The sequence below is a fragment of the Numida meleagris genome, chromosome 3 (genome assembly GCF_002078875.1).
Source record: "Numida meleagris isolate 19003 breed g44 Domestic line chromosome 3, NumMel1.0, whole genome shotgun sequence".
NCBI lineage: Eukaryota > Metazoa > Chordata > Aves > Galliformes > Numididae > Numida > Numida meleagris.
Window position 1 is genome coordinate 80,655,122 of NC_034411.1, and position 10,859 is coordinate 80,665,980.

The 10,859-nt window shown below is 44.5% G+C and overlaps 1 protein-coding gene across 1 annotated transcript in view; it reads right to left on the bottom strand.

Moving 5' to 3' along the window:
• The window catches only part of MYO6 (myosin VI), a 100,627-nt gene extending 89,866 nt beyond the window's left edge, over positions 1-10,761 (bottom strand). Inside the window, exon 1 of the mRNA XM_021390218.1 lies at positions 10,705-10,761. The gene's annotated coding sequence lies outside the window, so the exon portion shown is untranslated. The remainder of the gene's footprint in view (positions 1-10,704) is intronic.

Here is a 10,859-nt window from a genome sequence, read left to right on the forward strand (position 1 = left end):
CTTGCTGTCTAAAGAGGGAGGAAATACAATTATAGTTAAAATGTTAGCTAAAATCAACTCAACAAACATGGGAATGGCCGCATCCCTGGAGACATCTAAGAGAAAACATGACAGCAGAATGGGCCACATCCTAGAAAACGGAGTGACTCTACTCCAGGTAAGAAATTGTCTCTGAAATACTCCAGACTGCTCTTGGTTTTGGGGATCTTCTGGCCCTCCCCTTCTCAAGCCTTTCTCTAAAAGTGCCTTCTCCCTAAACATTAAGCTGTGGCTGAAAATAGCTTCAAAAGCAGATCTTCAGCTCAACACAACAGCACTTCCACTCTCAGTTTCTTCCATTTTTCCCTAAACAGGAAAATTCTGCTGCTTCAGTCTAGGAATTCATGAGCATTTCAGGCATCAAAAGGCTTAGGGATTTCTTTGATAGGACACTCTTGGCATGGTGAAAAGGTGCTTCTGCTGACCCAAAACAAGATCAGTGCAATATCATCCAGCACAAGGACCCCTAGGCGTGCCTAAAGGAGCATCCACAAGAGCAGCAATCCTCAGTAATGGGCAACAACAGAAAATACTCCATCCTATGGATTTAGACCGAGGCAAGAACTTTCCATTGCTGAACTTCACAAGCTATGCCCAGCCCATGTGAGCAAAGCCTTCTGGGACAGGAGCATTGCACACAGTAAATGTCACCTCTACATCACTCTCTCAACCTCAGAATGATGAGCAGGGGAAACTGTGGGTTATTAGCTTCCAAGTAATTACAGCCGTTGCCAATTCAGTGCTTATCAGCATTTCCACATTGGTCAATATAAGAAGGCAGAGTAAAGAAAGACATGGATTTTGATTAAAACTCTTTCCAGTTCTTAAATTCTTCTTCCACCAGCTGTCCTGCACTGTCTCTCCATTACACTTCTCATTAGCCACAAAGTCTGGTTGCCAGGGAAATCAAAAATCAGCATCTCTTTCATTCTTTGAAAACTGTAATGCTGCAGCCAGTTTTACATGCTGTACTGTACAAACTCCATTTGCAGTTTATCCTGGTTTATGCAGTCCATGATGAGCGGGGAGATTGTGAAGCTGCATTCACGTTAGTAGGACTGATACTATGTAAATGCTTTTCATTTCCATGAAGCTGTGAAACACAAAAGGCAGGACAGGATATCCTGGAACTAGCAATGTAAAAGCAAAAAAGAAAAACAGAAAGGAAGAAGATGTCCTGGGAACAGCCTTTAGAGAGCTTCTTTAAGGACATCAGCTGACCCTGAAAGCAGAAGTCTGATTCACAGGGAGCCACCTGGTGAAGTCACCCACAAATACCTGCACCGACATACCAGGGGATCCAGATCACACCTTTGTTGCAGCCTGTAAAGATCCAGGTAGGTAATGGCTAAAATAATGCAACCCAATCCAGCTGACATTCTAGCAACATATCCTGGAGTGTTCACTATGTTTCATGCTCCAGTGAACTCCAAATAAATGCCATCACATGCATCTGGGTCAAAATTTGACTGTCATTACACCCCACAGAGCAGAGATGTGGTATCAGCTATCACAGACCCAATTATGACTCACTGCAGCCTGGAGCCTCGCACCAAGCCATTTCCATTCCAGTTGGGTGGGTGCCCTTTGGGGAGACACCTGGTACCTCCCTCAGCTAGAGAAGGATCATTAAAAACCCTTCCACAGTCCTCTTCCATTCTCTCTTCCTGTAAGTACTGAACAATAAATGAAGATCTCAGCAGAGCACAGTGATACCGAAGGCTGTGTGTTTTTTTTAAATTGCCTCGTTCCTAGGTTCAGGAAGAACTCAAAAAAGCAGGAACCCTTACAGGAGATGAAAAAAATCCTCTATTTATCACACAGGTGTGCTCACCTCAGTGTCAGATCCAACACTACTACTTAGGGTTCTGTGGGTTTGCCTGCCTAGGAGAAGTTTTTCATGACAAATGTAAGGCATGAATTTAAAATGGAGCCGCCATACAACTCTGGTGCACAGCTGTATCTTGTCAGCTATAACTTCTCCATAAAATTCACACAGTGGACGAAGTGGTAGGTCTTTTCAGAGGGCTCCTGCCTCACCTGTCTCCTCAAAACTTTTTGGCTATTATAAGATGGGTGATGGAACAAAATAGCGACTGCTCGAGAGAGGACGTTAAGTCCTAGGAAAATGTGAGCTAACTAGCTTTCAGAGACTGCACCTTACCATGTCACAGCCCATTCCCATCTTCAGATGTCACTCCAAGACATCTACCTGTCAAAACAGTATTTTTGCCTGAGCGTGATTCTTCAAGCATTCCCTTCTGAAACTGCCAGACTCTCTCTGACCTGCTCAGCTCACAGGCCTCTCCTGCCTTGGCATGGTCCCTCAGCTCCCAAATGCTTGTCCAGAAGCTGCCTGTCTCAAACTTCTCTTCTTGCTGGTTGCCATCTCTCCTGCTCCTGCCTAGAGCTAACCCAGCACAGTCACTGAGCAAACATGCCAACAACATAAAGTATCCATTGTTCACCCTCGTCCCTCCCACAGGGATTCAAGAAGAAACCAAGATTAATACAGAAAACAACCAATCTCTAATAGCTGTTTCTGTATGAAATTAAACAAATTTCCACAGCCATTTGATGCACTCAAAGTACATACTTACTAGTCACATGAATTCCCAATTGCTTACTGAAAAGAAATAAAAATTAGGAAACAGTAGAACTGCATTCTTTTAGGGCATAAATACGTTCTCCTTTTACAGAGCTCAGTAACTGATCCACAACCCTAACAGAAAGGTTTGCAACAGAAGCTGCGAAGGGCATTTAAACAAAAGTCTAGGAATCAGCTCAGTCTCTTAAAACCACTGATAAAATGATGACAACATGAACAGACACACAACTCCTTATCAGTATAAAGAAGCTGACTTCCCACACTTGCAAAAAACCAATCAGTTCCAATTTAAAAGAAATTCAATACAGTATTTTAAAAATAAGTATATGCATGAAAAAAAAATGGGAAAAGCAGTAAGGATTTAAATCGAAAGAGTACATGGTCAAATATTTTCTATATTTATCATTACTGCTTTGTTGATGAACATATCCACATGTAATCAGCATGCAGCACAGAAATCTCCAACTAAACAGATGCCATTTCATTTCAAGACCGTACTTTATTTACCATAAGACAAGAATGTTGCAGCCCCAAGAAGAGCATCTATTTAGACGACTGCACTGCAAAAACCACGTTCTGTGGGTGTTGACCTTTTGAGAAAGACATGACTTGTAGAGCATGATAGCACACTAAGAAACATCACGTTTAAGATTTCTCTCCCCAGGTTAGTAGTATTAATTTTTTTTCTTTGAAAAGATGCAGAACTTCAAAGCAAAACATGGAACAGCAGGTAAGATTTGTTTCAGATTACAACCAGAACATGACGGGAAACATATTTGAAAAAGCATCCTTTCCCAAGCAAAGTTTAGAATTCCTACTTGTTTAAATGACCAAGAAAATACTGAGATGTTACACTTCTTTTCAAATGCTCATAACACATCAGGAAACAGCTGAAGAAAAAGTTATTTTAATTTATGACACTTGCACAGTGAACCAAACACTTGCTCAAGGTCCATATAATCTGAGATTGCGTACCTGACAATGACTGATTTCCAATGCTTGTGAAGATGCAGCAGTGCTCTAATTGGATCGCTATTGAAGACCAACATCACTACATCACCTCTGGAACTTCTATCCTTCTATACACTCACAATTAAATGCTTTGTTCCTAACAATTCTGATTTAATACAGCTATGAGCCCATTTCTATTCTGTCTTCTGGGAGCTGATAAATTTCAAACAACCTTCGTGCCATACCCACAAGAAGATCAGTTACTGATATTTGTAAAAACATTAAAGCCTCCATGAAACCGCTTGTTTGCAGCTAAGAGCAAACAAGGATAATAAAGCAATGACACAACACGCACGTGTATGCCCACAAATGAATACACAGCTGGTAGGTCTATTTTTAGGAAAAAATTAAAAGAGGAGGAGTAAATAGGCCTGGCAGATTGCTCATCAAAAGAGAAGGCAGTGAATAAGAGCTGGAGACACAGCATCACTCTGCAGCAACCCCACAAGTAATGCTCCTTGTTCCATGATGTAGACTGCCATACGTGGCCTGAACACCTGTTGAAGATGAGCTGTGTGAACACAGGGGAATTATCAGAAATGATCCAAATGATCAGGAAACACTGTAGAAATAACAACTTAAAAATTAGGGAGAAGTTTATCTCCTCTGTTTCTATACCTTTGTAACGTATTCCAGGTAAGAAAAGAAAGGAAAAATAAATCATGTAGATTTGTCATAGAATCATTTCAGTTGGAAGGGAACCTTAAAGGTCATCTAGTCCAACTCCCCTGCAAAAAACAGGGACATCTGCAGCTAAATCCAGTTGCTCAGAGTGCCATCCAGCCTGATCTTGGATGTCTCCAGGGACAGGGCATCCACCACCTCTCTGGGCAACCTGGTCCAGTGCCTCACCACCCTCATCATAAAAGACTTCTTTCTTATATCCAGTTTAAATCTCCCCTCTTTAAGTTTGAAACCATATCCCCTTGCACTGTCACAACAGACTCTTCTAAAGAGTCTGTCCCCTTCTTTTTTATAGCCCCTCCATAGATACTGAGAGGCTCCTCTCAGGTCTCCCCAGAGCCTTCTCTTCTCCAGGCTGAACAGCCTCAGCTCTCTCAGCCTGTCCTTGTAGAGAGGTGTTTCATCCCCTGGATCACTTTGTGGCTCTCCTCTGGACACACTCCAAATATTCTTATCTTCGTAAAGTAATATTAGTCTATGATATTTTAGGGCCCTGTGAAGTCCATGATTGTGTAGAATCTTTTGCAGTCCTATTGTTCTGACTGAGAATCCCTACACATGCTCTTTATTCCCGCATTTCTCTCTGCTAGTGAAAGCAACAAAGGGTTACACAGGTTCAGAGGACTGCAAAAATGCTACAGTTTCAAGGGGTGGGGTTAGCTGAAGCAGAAACCTTTCCTCCTCCTCCCGGCATTTTTGTTTCTCACTGTGTGCTCCCACTGCCCCACTCTCCCAGCTCTAGCAGTGTTCCCCTACAGCAGGGAGATGGAGAGGGAACTTTCTGTTGCCTCCTGCAGTCTGCACAGACAGATGCATGAGTACCTGAGCTGCTGGAGGGACTGCAAGCAATTACATCTACCCAGCTATGCACAGCATTACAACCCTAGAGAATCATTAGAATTGAAGTCATTAAAATATTTGTTAGCCTTTTCATTCCCCTAATGCTTTGATCCTTGTCCTGGAAAATGCAGTGCGTAAGCTCCAATGAAGAAGTTAATGCATACATGAAGCCCTGACCTCGCAGACCAGCTACAGAATGTTCCCTTTGCAGAACACTTCAGTGCCTCTTCCCACAGGCAGCTGAGGAAACGGAAGACACAGCAAAGCGGCTCCTCTTCACCTTCAAACATTTTGTAAAGGATTCTCATCGCTACCGCCTCTCCTGGAGAGTGGCGCACTGGAATAAATTTGGAAACATTTCAGACAGGAGCTCAAAGAACTGTGTGCCGCCATACTCTTGCACAGCCACAGCCCAGCCCGGCCTAGCGCCTGAGCAGGCCGCAGCCCTTCCACAACCAATTCTGTAACAACACGGTCATTCCCACATCGCCTCTCGGTCAGCTTTCTGGCTGATTAGGAACGAACCTGGCGTGACCAAAGTTTTGCCAAGTGATAACAAGAATCCTCAGAAGAATCCATACTAATAGCTCAGATTTAGCTCAGGAAGCTGCTGCTGCCACTACAGCTACCCACCTAGCTGACACGAGAGAGATGTTTGTCAAGCACTGGATTGTCTTATTCTCTACTTCTGTTTTTTCTCCCTCAAATTTCAGACCAGTCTGCTAAATCATGCTAATTACAAAGCAAGTAAATTCTTTCAAGAAACTAAATGCTTACCCACTATGAAAATGTATTTAATGAAAATATTACTAACTTCTCAATTTAGCAATCTTTGCAAAATCAATTCAGCAAACTCACTGCATGAATTGCAACTCTGCTCCAAAAGGCAAGTAGAAGTTTTGTTTTATTTGATGTTAAAAGGCTTTTTGTAGGATTACTTACGAATTCAGGGTTCACTCAGATCTCCAGCTGACAACTGGGAATTTTCCTGCTGTTGTTCTTAAAAGCAGACTGGTACCTGAGACCTGAACATACCGCCCTGGCCATCTTCCTGGCCACTCAGATACCAACCCATACAAACCCAGGGTTTGTCCGTACCGTGTTATAGCAGTAGCTGTGATGTGGCTTGCACAGCTTAAGCATGCCTACAGGAGCTGAAGCCCACATTAGGACTGCAGGGCAAACACAGCCTGGCTGCAACTTGCTCCCGTTACACTCACTCACTGGGAAAAACTCAGTGTGCTGCAGGGGCTCCCAAACCACCTTCCACATCCATGGGTGACAGCAGGCTTCCATCTTGACCTGTGACGTGCGCAGCAATGGCAGTGCCAGCCTGAACCAGCTCCATCATGGTCTGCCCCACTTCTCCAGGCTACGCAGCAACAGGGAAGTTGACACTTCATCTACAGATGTCAATTCAAAATATTCATTCATTTCATGTGTTCTTTGCATTATTAGTGCTGATCAGAAATACATCTTTAAGTCTCAGTTTCCACTTTTTACCACAAAGGTAACACAGCCATTCCAAACAAATCTAAATACACAGTATGCTAAATTAAAATGTTACATCACAGGTCAATTTTTATTTGCCCATGCATAGTTTAAAAAGCAGATTCAGAATGAGGGAACCGAAATAAATGTAATCTACTTTAAGAATGATAACTATTAAAAAAACATCAGATTTGTACACCAACAATTCTTTAAAAGCATTTCAGAACAGAAGACACTGGAACATTTGGACACAGACTATGAAGTGACATACAGTGTATACTACAGTTGATGTCGAATACCTCAGTTATTATCCCTCTGACTTTCCCAATTTAAATCACAGTGTGGTAGCAAAACTACATTTCCTACAGGATTACAGGTTGCACGCTTAAACCAGAGAATTTTGCTGTTGAACGCATGTTGCAATAATCTGCCTCAACACTAACAACTTTAAAACAAAATGCATTCAGCTGCAACAACAGATCACTTGAAACAAATTGAAATAATCTACTTCTGTAACACAGAAATTGGATTTCTCTTGAGCATTCAAATGACATTTTCTGTACAAGCTCAGGACAGAGCACAAGCAGCACCCGAGGAACTCATCAGGCTCAAACCTCTGCACAAAAAGTCGAAGAGTTGGCAGAGAATACATCCTTCATACAGGCTCCATCCTACTTCCAATAATTCTCAAAAAGCAGATTTCAAAACGTCTGCTTGTTCCAGATTTTCCCAAAGCACAACCGCTATTACTAACTAAATCAAATCCTTGGTACAAACTGGTTTGGGGTTTTTTTTGGTAATTACTGCCAGAAGAACAAAGACTCACCACATTTAAGATGGTATCATCTTGTCTCCTGGTCTCAACCTCCTTCTGCTCGAACAGAGCTTGTTTGCCCTTTGTAGGTCATGATTTGCAAATACATCTGGCCTTTACAGATCATGCTTTCCAAATCCTTCCCAAGCCTTGACGGCTATTTCCAGAGCATAGCTCGCATTTATCTTTCCTAAAGGGCAGCAAACAAAACTACACACATTATTCTATTAGCTTAGACTTCACGCCAAACGTTAACAGATAAACTTTCATGTTACCGCATCCCACTGTTTACTGCAATCCCCTACAACTTGCAGAATCATCCCCAGCACTGCTGCCCATCTATCTGTGCTATGGGATCTCCGTCCTCTAAACACAGCATTTTGTACTTGAACACAGCCATGGAATTTATCAAAAACCCTTGTCCTAAAGACAGCACCAAAAACAAGGCTCAGAGAGCTTCTCTCTCCTTCAAGCTCTGTGCTAAATCACAACACAAAGACAATGACAACATCAGATCCACAGGTGCCAGAACAGCCCTATGGTACTGCTCGAGCTACTGTTCCCATTTGACAATGGCAACACATAATGACTCCTTGAGAGCAGCCACCATACTTAGTATATCTAGACGCAGTTCCTTAGGCTCAGCTGGTACCAAATTCTTCACATGAGCAAATAATTTCCCCAAAATCATCTGTACTGGGTCAGACAACAGATCTGCTGCTCCTGGGGTACTGCCCGTAGCACCGCATGCAGCACTGCATGCCTCGAATGAATACAAAAGTTTGGTAAATGCATGACAGCACTCCGCCTGCATCCCATCCCAGCTCCACCCATGGCCAACCCCTGAGCCACAGCAGCTCTACAGGATGGGCCTCAGGGGAGTTTTCTTCCATGAATTCATCCAGTTGCTTTATTTGTCCCTTTGAGCTTTTAGTATCCACATGCTTCAGAAAGGATTTCCAAAGCTTAAGTAGCTACACATTGGGAAAGTAAGAAACACCCTTTTGTTTGCTTTGAACCTGCCAGCTTAATCTCATGCTCTGGCATTCTGTACTGAAAGCGACAGTAAAAAATTATTCCCTTCTCACCTTTGCCACATCACTCACATCATCACACACTGTATTTCCTCTGTCAAAACCTATAACACCTCAAGGTCTTCCTCAGACCAGCATTATTAAACACTAAGGGAGTGTGAAGGTTAGAGGGAGTCACAAGACCGCCTTCGCAAAACAGGCACGGGGAGCCAGGACTTGACCTTACTTATGGAACCATTATGGTTACTGTGTCCAAACACCGACGGGACATCGAATACCAGCACGTGGTAATCCCCGATCCCAAAAGACACCATGATCAGGACAGGTTACATGCAGACACCCACCTGGCTAGCAATGCAGTGGGGGAAATGAGCTCAACTTGCAGTTTCTGCAAGCTACTACTGGAGTGCTTCTTACTTCATGAAGTTAGTAACCCTTGCAGCAAACTTCTTTGCCTTTATGTTCACTCTGCTGGCTTTACAGCTTCACAGACACACAACCATGTTTCCACAAAATAGTTTATTAACTTACACACATTAAAAACATATCCACTAAAAATACAGGCAAACTAAATCCTACCTTCTACTTTTGAAACCTTTCCCATGTTATTTTTACTAACTTGTGCTCCAGCAATTCTGATATTTACTGTCCCACCCCAGCAATAAACTCTTATGTTTTTATTCTTTACAGTTATTTTATAAAATGAATACTTCAAATCTACCTTGCACATCAACACAGCTTTATGGCATTTAAGCAAGCATCATAAGATGACATTTGCTTGTGCTTATAAATCTGCACAAGGAATTTTTTTTTTTTTATCATTTAATCACTTCTACTGCCCTTCAGCTTTTTTCCTAGCATTGAAAAGACAGCAGAAGAAAGGCTGCAGGTTAATGTTAACTCAGCAGTACATCCCTGCCCTTGGTTAACATGCCATGCTTGGAATTAAGGAAGGTTGAACACTGTGGCCAACCTTTGTCCCCCAGCACCTACTCACTCAGTCCATAGGCCATGCTGAGCCCGCAGTGCCAGCAAGCTATGGGATGGCCCCATGGCTTGTTTTCTTCCAGGAATACAGTGGGACGCCAAGGCTGGAGACATGACATGCTCCTTCTCTCCACCGTTGTAGAAAAGCGCTGACAAGCAGCAATGTTTAAATGAAATAATAGGTATCAACCACGCATTCATGCAACCTGTAAACTTTTAATTTAGGTATTTCAATTTTATGGGTCTCTGGTTGCATCGGGACTTAGCAGTCAGGAATGTGACTGCCCAGTATCAGGCAAGCATCAGCAGTACCTATGATAGATACGCTGTGAACTGTCTTCAAGTGACAGCAGATGAAGAGGAAGAAACTTTTAATTCTTCCTATTTGGTAACAAATGTAAACTGCAGAAATCAGAGATGGGTTTCTGGCAGCGTATCACTCATAAGCACACTGCTTTCCCAAAAGGCAGCCTGCTACAGCACTTCGGCAGAAGCCCTCCGAGAGGAGATGCACTTCTCTGCAGTTCAGCCCATGCTCAGTTCGTCCGGACAAGGCTGCAAAGAGTTTGTTTCCTTTACGGGGACAATCCTACGAACACAAAACTGCTTTTGAAAGTAGTGTGGATGAAACTCAGCATCAGCTGGCATGTACGGTATTTTACAGAGAGCTACTCTTAGAGAAAAAAAAAAAAGGAAAAAAGTTCAATGACTTTTCAGTTAAGGAAGTAAGGAGAAAGCACTTTAACCCCAGCAGCACCTGATAAAGAAGGTCTGGGATGAATTCCTCCTACGGGGAGCGCTCGGGAAGGCTCCCGTCAGACTCCGGCTGCACACACCGGTGCCGCCCGAGCCGCCGGCCCCCGCGGGCTGCCGGTATACCCCCGCACCTCTCCCGGCCCCGCGTTCCCCGGGACAGGCCGTGCCCGGCTCCCGCTGCCGCACCACGGCCTCGCCCGGCCGCTCCCAGCTCCGCCAACTCCAGCAGCACCAGCTCCGCGCGCTGCCTACCTTTGCTGCCGGAAAACTCCGAACCACCCCGCGCGCACACACCCCCACCGAAGCCCCGCCGCCGGGCCCCGCGAGAGCCGTTCGCACCTGCCCCGGGGCCGCCCGGGTCGCTCCGGCGAGGGGAGGCCCCACCACCGCCAGGCAGGGGGACGCAGGCCTGCAGAATGGCCCCGGCGCCGCGACGTTACCTGGTGCTGCTGCTGCTGCTGCGGCCGTCGCTCCGCGCTCCGCTGCTGCCGCCGCTGCCGCTGCCGCTGCCGCCGCCGCCGCCGATGTTTGTGTTGGGGGCCAAGATGGCCGCCCCGCGCCGCCTCACGTGACGGGGGCCGAGGGGGCGGGGCGA